The 11,337-nt window shown below is 46.4% G+C and overlaps 1 pseudogene; it reads left to right on the forward strand.

The window, feature by feature from the left end:
• The first annotated feature begins 2,811 nt into the window (after positions 1–2,811).
• Tmsb10-ps3 (thymosin, beta 10, pseudogene 3) lies at positions 2,812–3,067 on the forward strand (annotated as a pseudogene).
• The last annotated feature ends 8,270 nt before the right edge of the window (positions 3,068–11,337 follow it).

Below are 11,337 nucleotides of genomic sequence, written 5' to 3' on the forward strand. Positions count from 1 at the left end.
CAGAGAAAGTGCATAGAGCTGCCCCGTACAGCAGAAGCAGGCCTCAGAGAGGGGGCATCATCAAACTGCTGCTCCGGGAGCTTTTATAGGTCTTAAAGCTGGAACTGGGTTGAGGTGTGGGAGCCAAGCTGGTCAGTCTGGTTCACCCACAGATGTCCCCAGGCCTCTCCAGCCCGGGGGTGTGGATGGCAGTTTCGTTGCTTCCTCATGAATAGCTTCCAGTCAGCTGAGAAAGCAGCAGAAAGAAAAGATAACAAGAAAGTGGACCAGAATAGGAGCCCCGAATACTTTTGAATTTTCTGGCCTCTGACCCGCTCCTGGCAAAGGATAAGAAGCTGAGGTCACTGACTTCAAACTGCCTGATCTGTCAAACGCTTGTTCTCATCTGCGAAAGGAGGAAGGCCACAATGGAAGACCTCAGGCATGGTTTATTGCTATTTTGATATTAAATATTTACATATAAAATAAATACTGTTTCTAAATAGCAGCTCGCACAGCAAACATCAGTTGTCGTGACTTTATTTTCTTTTCAGAACCTATTTTTAATGACGGTTCTTACCTCCCTTTTAGCCCAACACCCACCAGAGGTAGTGGAAAAGGAAGGATACGGGGGAAGTGGACCAACATGTTAGGAAGGTTCTTTGGAGCGACTCCATCCGTGTTGTCTGGACATCGGCCGTTCAGTCCACAGCTCAGCAGCAGCACCTCCTCTTCACGGATACCTCAGCAGTCCAGTTCCCTAGAACTGGGAGAACAAACGTGAATCAGGATCGGTGGCATGACATAGCAGAGACAGGCAGGCCTCAGCCTTGACACAAGTCAGCAGGAGGGATCCAGACAGACACCAGGAGTCAGCCGTGCCTCTCGCAGGGAAGCAAAGAGCAAAGACTCAAGATCCACAACCATTGCACAACTAGCTGTACTGGCAGGCTAAGCTCTGCCTACGTCACTGTCCCTGGAGTCCTCCAGACACCACACAGCACAGTGCCTCTGTCTCAGCTGACATCACTCCGCAGGTATCCACAGAAGCGGCAAGAAACCGCAGCACACCACCAGAAGGTTTTTGGTGCGTTTCTCTCTATGGAGTCCCAACAAATGCAGTTCAACTACGCAATGTATAGTGGACCAATCCAGTCGGTCCTCAGTGAAGAGTCCTCCATCATGGGTCCTTTCACCTGTGTCTGCCTCAGCGAACCATTCCTTTACATGTCCCTACATGAGTTCCTTCACGAGTCTGCCTTAGTCTTTCACCATGTCCACTTCAACAAAATGTTCCTTCACATGTTTGCCTCAGCAGAACACCATCCAACCAAATTTCCAAAGAACCCTTAAGTTTCCACTTCAAGTTCTTGTGGGAATTTTTTTTATTCATTTTATGTGAATGAGTGTTTTGCCTGCGTGCATGTGTACGCACCACATCCGTGCCTGCAGCCCACAGAAGTCAGAAGAGAGGATCAGATCACCAGAACTGGAGGTAAGGATGGTTCACACGATTACTGAAGAAGAACAAAACAAACAAACAAACAAACAAAAAAGTTGACCTCTAGCTAAAGACATGACCAAACTCTAACACTGTTTAACTAAAAGGAAAAGGGAGTCAGATATCCGTTAACAGGCAAAGAGACAGAGAGAGGGATAAGCTAGAGCAAGATGCATCCTTCGAAGCCATATCCCCAGCGATCTCCTTCCTTCAGTGAGACCCACATCCTACTTCCCACCACCTCCAAATAATGCCGTCAGGCTATGGATGTGCAGTGGTCAGTGCCCTCACGATTCATAAGAGCCATAGGCACCATTTTTCTTGGCCTCCAAACACAGGATCAGTGGCCAAACCTGTTTTCATGAGCCTCTGTGGGGCTCGTCCCTTCTAAGGGTCAGGGAAGGAGCCCTTGAAGAACTCACCTCTAGGTAGTCAGAGGACTCCTGGAAAAGGGTCCCCAATGTGAAACCCAAGTGGCAAAGTAGAACTAATGAAATAAACAAAACAGGAGGAAGAGAAGAATATCCCCAGAGACCAGTGTTCCTGCCCAAGCAAGCATCCCAGGACCGCCTTCAGATACATGTATCATCATAGCTTCTGTTAAAACTTATTTCTTCTCCAGTGGTGGCAGTGCATGTCTTTAATCCCAGCAAGAGGCAGGTAGATCTCTGAGTTCTGGGCCAGCCTGGTCTACAGAGCAAGATCTCAAAGAAACTACCAAAAAAAAAAAAATCAACCTGCCTGCTGCTTGCTTCAAACTGCCTACTTCTGTGAAGTTCCCTGCAGCTGCCAATGAGCTGCCAGGATGTGGTTTCTGCCAGCTATAGCCCCATGTTCTAGACACTAAGGGCCACAACTAGGTCCCCAAATAGCTGGTATGGTCCCAATGGCTGGGATAAAGACGTTCAATGGGCTATAAACTGTCTGAGGGGTCATCACTGGTGGACTACCCGTAACAATGGCACATATCTGTAATTCCAGTACTGGGGAGGCAAAGACCGGAAAATCCCTGGGGCTCAAGGGCAAGCCAGTGCGGCCAAATTGGTGAGCTCCAGGCCAATGGGAACTCAAGGAAGGTGGCCCATGATGATGATGACACCAGAGTTTTCTGGCTTCCACCCAGACCACTCATGCGCGCGCGCACACACACACACACACACACACACACACACACACACACACACACTTTAAAAATCAAAGAAACCAGCGGATCCTACAGGTCTGAGGTCAATTTTGCTGCAATGCAGATTCATCTCTCATTTTTCTAACAGACTCATTACTGCATCTATAGTAGAAAGTACCTTTGGGTCTCTTGCTGCGGCAACGCGGGTGGGAGTACCTGGAGCGCGAGCTCGGAACGAGAATCCACGAGTTGTAAGAACATGGCAGAGAAGCCGGACCTGGGGGAAATCGCCAGCCTCGATAAGGCCAAGCTGAAGAAAACCGAGACGCAGTAGAAGAACACCCTGCCAACCAAAGAGACCATTGAACAGGAAAAGAGGAGTGAAATCTAAAAGCCTAGGAAGATTTCCCCGCCCCACCCCTTCATCTCCAAGACCCCCTCGTGATGTGGAGGAAGAGCCACCTGCAAGATGGACGTGAGCCACAAGCTGCACTGTGAACCCGGGCACTCCTCGCCGATGCCACCAGCCCGTGGGTCTCTGAAGGGGACCCCCCCCCCAACTAATTGGACTGCCAAATTTCACCAGTTTGCCCTGGGATATTATAGAAAAATATTTGTATGATTGATGAAAATAAAACACACCTCGTGGCAAAAAAAAAAAAAAATACCTTTGTTCCCACCACCGATTCGTTGGCTGATTTCCTTCCTCAGTGTTTCCACATGCTCAAGAGCAAGTCATCCATATTGGAAGCTTCCATTTCTGCGCTGTTATTTGGAGGTAAGTCTTATCTCTCTGCACAGTTTGTGCCTTCTCGACAGAAGACATACCTGAACAGCAAACTGCCTTGGTAACCAAAGACGGTGAGTTTTGCCTGAGAGACTTGGAGATGTCCCTCTCCAGAGTTGTCTCAGCGGTGCAAAAATAAACTTTCTCTTCCCTACCCCCTTGGAGGATTTTGGCTAATATTTTGGGGTAATGAGTAGTCTCCTCAGGGTATGAGAGGAGATATGCAGATCAGCACTTCCATAATTTCAGCTTGACACACAAACATGATCACAGTTAAGCCATAGTCTTCTACCCCTTATCTCCACAGGTTCATAGCTACCTCACAGTGCAAGATGTGCTCAGCCTAACTTCAAAAGTCCTTGTAGCCTTTAATAGTTCCCACACGGTTCCAAAGTATAGATGCAGGGTCTCTTCTGAGACTTGGGCAACTTCTCAAGTGAGTCCCCGGACAAGCAAAAACACGTTATATATTTCCAGCACACAATAGCAATACTAGAGATGGCCATTTGGCTGCCAAGGCTGTTTGCTGTTCAGATGGGGATGAATGGAAACAGAGCAAGGAAATATAGGGCTGAAGGGAGACCAAAATCACACCGGCAAAGTCATGCATAGGGCATCCCACTGCATAGCATATCCAGGTACCATCAGCCAACCCATACGCTGTCCTGGCTGCTGTCTACCTGTGAATCATCAATCTAGGTTGTTGCCCTAGGGGTTGTGTGTTTTCCCATACTATGCATCTTGGCCCACTGGCAACCTCTGGTTTTCTGTTTTATGAAATGGATAATGAGAGCTGATTCCTTAACATCCTCACCAAAGTCATGCGAAGTAGGCATAGGGAGCTTGGCACTATCATTTATCCCTCACTGTGCCCTGGCAACTCATTAATCTATTAGAGACAGAGCAGGGGCAAGAAAAGAATTTAGCACTTGGGTTTCTATCACAAAATCTGAGCTTAAATCAGACAAGTAACGTAAAGCACAAGAGATCTCATTCAGAAACTCTGTATCTCATCTGTAATATCAGAATGTTGGAAGAGATTCATTAGGGGAAAAAAAGAGTCCATTTCAACATGAGACCCATGAGCTTATTCTTGGAGCGAAAGCATTTCCTGGACACCAGAGTCTGAGTTCCAAGGCATTTTATACCTTGAAGCTCACCACAGAAAAGGATAATGCAGGGGTGGGGGAGATAAATCAGTTGGTAAAGTACTTCTTAAACAAGCATGAGGACCCAGTTTTAGTCCCCAGAACTGACACTAAAACGACTGACATAGGACCATATTTGGGTCCCAACCAGAGGTCAGTCCAGCTTCCTAGAACCAGGTAAGCCACCACCACCATGCCTGCCTGGTACCTTCCGAGAATGCCCAGCCTAACCCCAACCACCCCTCCTCTTCTTGTCACCATATCCTGGCCCTCATCCAGCAATAACCTTCTACCCACCAGAGGCCTGGCCATCATCCTGAACCCCAGAGGACCCACAGCAGATCAGAGGCCACACACATCCCCAGAACTCCAGTTCCCAGCTTTGGAGAGAACCTGGCTAGAGGCCATCCAAGCCATCAGAAGTCCAGTCCCCAACTCAGGTGGAAACCCTCTACTCACCCACAGGCCACTCTCAGGACTTCAGTCAGAAGACCAGAGAGGAAACAGAAACCATGGAAGAAAACACCCACTTAACAAAGACGAGAAATCCACACCTAGACCTGTAATCCTATAACCATGCCTACATTCCAGAATACAAACACAGTCAACAACAGCCAGCGCAACTTGTCACCACCAGAGCCCAGCCATCCCACTACAACAAACCCTGAGTATCCCAGCACAGCTAAAGCACAAGAAAATAACCTTAAAACTAACTTTATGAAGATAATAGAGGCCCTGAAAGAGGAAATGAATAAATCCCTTAAAGAAATCAAGGAAAAAAAGACTATCAAAAAAATTAGAGGAAATCAATAAATCCCTTAAAGAATGTCAAGAAAGCCAAGAGAAAACAAACGGTTGAAGGAAATAAAGAAAGTTGCCAAGATCTGAAAATAGAAACAATACAGAAGACACAAACTAAGGGAATTCTGGAAATAAAAAAAAATCTAGGTAAGAGAACAGGAACTACAGATGTAAGCATCACCAACAGAATCCAAGAGATGGAAGAGAGAACCTCAGGCACTGAAGACACACTAGAAGAAACAGATATTCAGTCAAAGAAAAAATATTAAGTCTAAAAAAATCCTGACACAAAACATCTAGGAAATCTGGGACTTTATGAAGACAAAATCTAAGAATAATAGGAATAGAAGAAGAGGAAGAAGAGGAAGAAGAAAAGGAAGAGGGGTTGGGGATTTAGCTCAGTGGTAGAGCGCTTGCCTAGCAAGCGCAAGGCCCTGGGTTCGGTCCCCAGCTCCGAAAAAAAAAAAGAAAAAAAAAGGAAGAGGAAGAAGAAGGAGGAGGAGGACAGAAAAAGAAGAGGTGGAGGAAGAAGAAGAGGGAGAGGGAGGGGGAGGGGGAAGAGGAGGAGGTGGAGAAGGAGGAGGAGGAGGAGAAGGAGAAGGAGAAGGAGGAGAAGGAGGAGGAGGAGGAGGAGAGGAGGAGGAGGAGGAGGAGGAAGAAGAAGAAGAAGAAGAAGAAGAAGAAGAAGAAGAAGAAGAAGAAGAAGAAGAAGAAGAAGAAGAAGAAGAAGAAGAAGAAGAAGAAGAAGAAGAAGAAGATTTTTAACAATCATAGAAGAAAATGTCCCTAACCTACAGAAGGACACGCCTATACACAGAATACCAAAGAGTCTGGACCAGAAAAGAAAGTCCCCCATGTCACATAATAATCAAAACACTAAACACAAAGAACAAGGAAAGAATATTAAAATCTACAAGGGGAAAATGGCCAAGTACATAAAAAGGCAACCTATTAGAATTATACTCGACTTCTCAATGGAGACTCTGAAAGCCAGAAGGGACTGGTCAGATATGCTTCAGACTCTCAGAGACTACAGATGCTGGCCCAGACTACTACAGCCAGCAAAACTTTCAATCTCCATTGTGGTAGTTTCAATATGTTTGACCCAGGAAATGGCACTATTAGTAGGTACGGCCTCGTTGGGAGTAAGCACGACCTTGTTAGAGGAAGTGTGTCACTGTGGGAGTGGGCTTTGAGATCCTCCTCCTAAGCTGCCTGGAAGACAGTAGCTTCCTCCTGTTTGCCTTGGGAACAAGATACAGAACTCTCAGCTCTTTCTCCAGTGTCGTGGCAGCCTGGATGCTGCCGTGCTTTCTACCTTAATGATAATGGACTGGACCTCTGAACTGTAAGTCAGAGCCAATTAAATGTTCTTTGTAAGAGTTGCCTTGGCTATGGTGTCTCTTCACAGTGGTAAAAACCCTAACTAAAACAACCATATAAACAAGATATTCCATGGTCATTCAGAGACATAATGAAGCTAACAGACATTATGAACCAAATGGACCTAACTTATCCACAGAACATTGAACCCAAACACAAAAGAATATACCTTCCTTTCAGCACCTCAGGGAACATTCTCCAAAACTGACCACATATTCAGTCACAAAGCAAGTCTCAACAGATACAAGAACATCGAAATGACTCCATGGTGGTCTGTAGATGCTTGACCAATAGGGAGTGGCACCGTTAGGAGGTGTGGCCTTGTTGAAGGAAGTGTGTCACTATAGGGGTGGGCTTTGGAGGTCTCCTCCTATGCTCACTCCACTCAACGCAGAAGAGAACTTCTTCCTAGCTCCCTGAGGAGCCAGGCTTCTCCTGGCTGCCTTTGGATCAAGATGTAGAACATGTGGAACCCTCTCCACTCCTTCTCTACCGTCATGCCTGACTGCATGCTGCCAGGCTTCCTGCTACGATGATAATGGACCAAACCTCTGAACCTGTAAGCCAGCCCCAATTAAATGCTGTCCTTTATAAGGACATTTAAAACAAACCCCCTGCATCCCATCAGACTGCCACGGATTAAGGCTGGAATTTCAACGACAAAAACAACAGAAAGCCTACAAACTCATGAAAACTGAACAAGTCGGTATTGAATAATCACCGGGACAAGACACGAATAAAGAAGGACTACCTAGAATTTAATGAAGATGGGTGTACAGCCCACCCAAACTTACAGGACACAATGAAAGCAGCGCTAGTGGGAAAACTCATAGCACTAAGTGCCTTCATAAGGAAACTGGAGAGATCTCATACTAGCAACTCAACAACACACCTGAAAGTTCTAGAACAAAAAGAAGCAAACACACCCAAGAGGAGACAGTAGGAAATAGTCAAACCGAGGACTGAAATCAATAAAACAGAAACAGAACACTACAAAGAATCAATTAAATAGGGGCTGGGGATTTAGCTCAGTGGTAGAGCGCTTACCTAGGAAGCGCAAGGCCCTGGGTTCGGTCCCCAGCTCCGAAAAAAAGAACCAAAAAAAAAAAAAAAAAAGAATCAATTAAATAAAGAGTTGGTTCTTTGAGAAAAATCAACAAGATAGATGAACTCTTATTCAAACTAATTAAAATACAGAGAGTTGAACATAAGCCCATACTTATTTACCTGGGCCGAGGTCACCTGATATGGCCTTATGAGGGGCCACATCACAACTGAGGCTGTGACAACTTTATAAAGAGTGATCAGACTGTTTTGAACTCACAGAGATCTGCCTGCCTCTGCCTTCCAAGTGCTGGGGTTATGTTATTCCAGTCCCTGTTTCCCAACCCTTAATGACTGGACCGCCCACTGTCACAGCTGGTAGATCCTGCGAAGGGGAGGGAGGTGGTCATAAGGATAGGGTCCTGAGGAGGGGAGTGAGCACGAGGCAGGCTTCAGCAGGACCATTCATTTGAGAGAAGAGAAGCTGTAAAAACCTTTGGGGAGTGGGTAGGAGGCTTGGGAAGAGTGTACACCATTGGCCAGGGCCAGAGTGCTAAGGATGCCTCGTATACATAGGGAGAAACTTGAGATGTTTCTGGACTGGACATAACCTTATAAGGAGAAGGAGTCCACTTGGTTACCAGGCTACATGGCCTCCTCTGAGGAGAAAAGGTGAAGGTGCAGGACTATGTGGGCCTGACTTGGCAGGCCTGGGGCATGGTGGGAGGAGTGACCCTATTCCTGCCTATCTCAGGATCAGATCTCTGGGTTTTGGACACACCTCAACCCTACTCTTGCTCCAGGCCACGGCTTCCATAGCTTCCTGATCCCACAGGATTAAAGGCATGCGCCACCAAACCTGGCCAAGAGCAATCAGACTTTTTATACCTTTATAAGAAACAGACTATAATGGCCATTTCCAGGACAGGATGACATTGGCCAAGTTTTACAGAGTACACAAGATTAATGTCTAAGACCAACTGTCCTGTGACGCTTTCATGCTTCCTTGACTTCCATGGGAACATACAGAGAAACACAGTGTCTCCAACACGTTACTGCCTGAGGGAGTGCACGAAGCTCTCAGGAGCTGAAGGCACACTGTGCCCCTAGAGCTATAAACCCTAAACTGAAAAACCCATGATGCACGACTCAAGGCCTCTGGGCCACGCCAAGCTCACGATTCCCTGGAAGAGAATATCCAAATTAGCAGAATCAGAAATGAATAGGGGAACATAACAAAAGACACCGAGGAAATCCAAAGAATCAAAACCCTGTACTCCACAAAACTGAAACATCTGAAAGAGATGGACAATTTTCTTTACAGATATCATTTACCAGTTAAATCAAGACTAAATAAATGCTTTAAACAGACCTAAAATCCCTAAGAAAATAGAAACAGTCATTAAAAGTCTCCCAACAACAACAACAACAAAAGCTCAGCCCAGAAGAAGACGGTTTTAGCACTGAATTCTACCAGACTTACAGAGAAGAGCTAATGCCAATACTCCTCAAATTATTATACAAAATAGAAAGAACACTGGCAAATTGATTTTATGAGGTCACAGTCACCCTGATACAAAAATAACACAAAGAAATTCAACAGAGAAAAAGAATTATGGACCAATTTCCCTCATGAACATAAATGCAAAAATATTCAAGAGCACATCGAAAGGATCATCCACCATAGTGAAGTAGGTTTCATTTCAGAGATGCCGGGACAGGTCAACATACAAAAATCTGTCAACGTTAAACCAACTGAAAGAAATAAAACCACATGACCATCTCATTAGATGCTGAGAAAGCCAGCCCCACTTCCCCGCCCTCCTCTCGGCAATAGGCTTTCCATCTTGATTGGCACATCCTGAGATGGGAAGCAAAATGGAAAGACCGGGAGTGGAAGAGACCTCAGACAGCTGTGAACATGATGAGAACAGACTCTCAGGAGACAGCTCATTTAATGAGGGGAATAAAGGCTGCTTAAACCTTTGGGGGAGGTAGGTAGAGACAGACTTTTGGGATGATTATACAACACTGGCCAGGGCCAGGGTGTTGGGAATGCCTCATTTGCATAAGGAGAAATTACAGGTGCTGTTGACCTGGCTACAAGACATCCTCTGAGGGGTGGGGGAAGCAAAGGTGGAGAGCAGAGCTACGTGCAATGGGACACACAGGCCTAGGGTGGGGGGAGCCATCCTACTCCTGCTGACCTCAAGATGAGATTTCTGGAGTTTGGACATGCCTCAACCCCCCTCCTGCTATGTGATGGCTCCCTCCAGTCCAGTGGTGTACCGGCTGGTTTTGTGTCAACTTGACACAAGCTAGAGTTATCACAGAGAAAGGAGCCTCCCCTTGAGGAAATGCTTCCATGAGATCCAGCTGTACGGCGTTTTATCAATTAGTGATCAAGGGGGGAGGACCCAGCCCATTGTGGGTGGTGCCATCCCTGGGCTGTTAGTTCTGGGTTCTATAAGAAAGCAAACTGAGGGGTTGGGGATTTAGCTCAGCGGCAGAGCGCTTGCCTAGGAAGCGCAAGGCCCTGGATTCGGTCCCCAGCTCCGAAAAAAAAAGAACCAAAAAAAAAAAAAGAAAAGAAAGAAAGAAAGCAAACTGAGCAAGCCAAGGGAAGCGATCCAGTAAGCAGCACCCCTCCATGACCTCTGTATCAGCTCCTGCCTTCAAGGTCCTGCCTGCCTGTGGGAGTTTCTGCCCCGACTTTCTATGGTGATGAACAGCAATGTGGAAGTGTGAGCTGAATAAACCCTTTCCTCCCTGAGTTGCATGTTGGTCGTGATGTTTTGTGTAGGAATACAAACCCTGACTAAGACACATGGCTTCCCAAACCCACATCTCCCCCTTCTCATTTTATAAAGGGGACGTACCATCATAGTCATCAGCCTCTAGGTTAGTAATTATTTGGTATTGAACTAGAATCTGGTTAGTAGTGACTTTGGCAATATTGCTTGGTTGCTGTTTTAGAAATTGAATGAAACAGGGGTCCCGGAGAAGGAGGGCTCCAATGGCCAGTATGGGGCCAAGGAGGGAAAGAAGCCATGCTATCAAAGGGTTTGAGTACCTTGAAGGTACCCAGGGCATAGCAGCTTGGAGATCTCACCAGAGATTCTTTTTTTTTTTTTGGTTCTTTTTTTCGGAGCTGGGGACCGAACCCAGGGCCTTGCGCTTCCTAGGTAAGCGCTCTACCACTGAGCTAAATCCCCAGCCCCTCTCACCAGAGATTCTTAAGTACCTGTGTGTTTTGTTCTACTAGCTCAAATTTATTAACATAGAAACAGCATTCCTCCCCAGTATAACTCAACTACCTCCCTGCTCGCCTGTCATTAGGTCAAGAGCTCTCCTGCTTAGTAAAGCAACCCACGCAAGGACTCACTGGAAGGACTCAAGGTTGTCCAAGGTGGAGGTCATGGCCTGGTCAAGCTTGTCCTGGAAGTCATCAGCCAGGTGTCATGCCTGTACCAGGTGACTCCAGTGGCCCCTGTTGCTCCTGCTGAGAAGGCCAGGCCAAATCAGACAAGCAGGGGGATGAAGGTGTCTCTCTTTTTCTGGTCTCCTCCTA

The sequence above is a fragment of the Rattus norvegicus genome, chromosome 19, assembly GCF_021556685.1.
Source record: "Rattus norvegicus strain SHRSP/BbbUtx chromosome 19, alternate assembly SHRSP_T2T, whole genome shotgun sequence".
Classification (NCBI taxonomy): domain Eukaryota; kingdom Metazoa; phylum Chordata; class Mammalia; order Rodentia; family Muridae; genus Rattus; species Rattus norvegicus.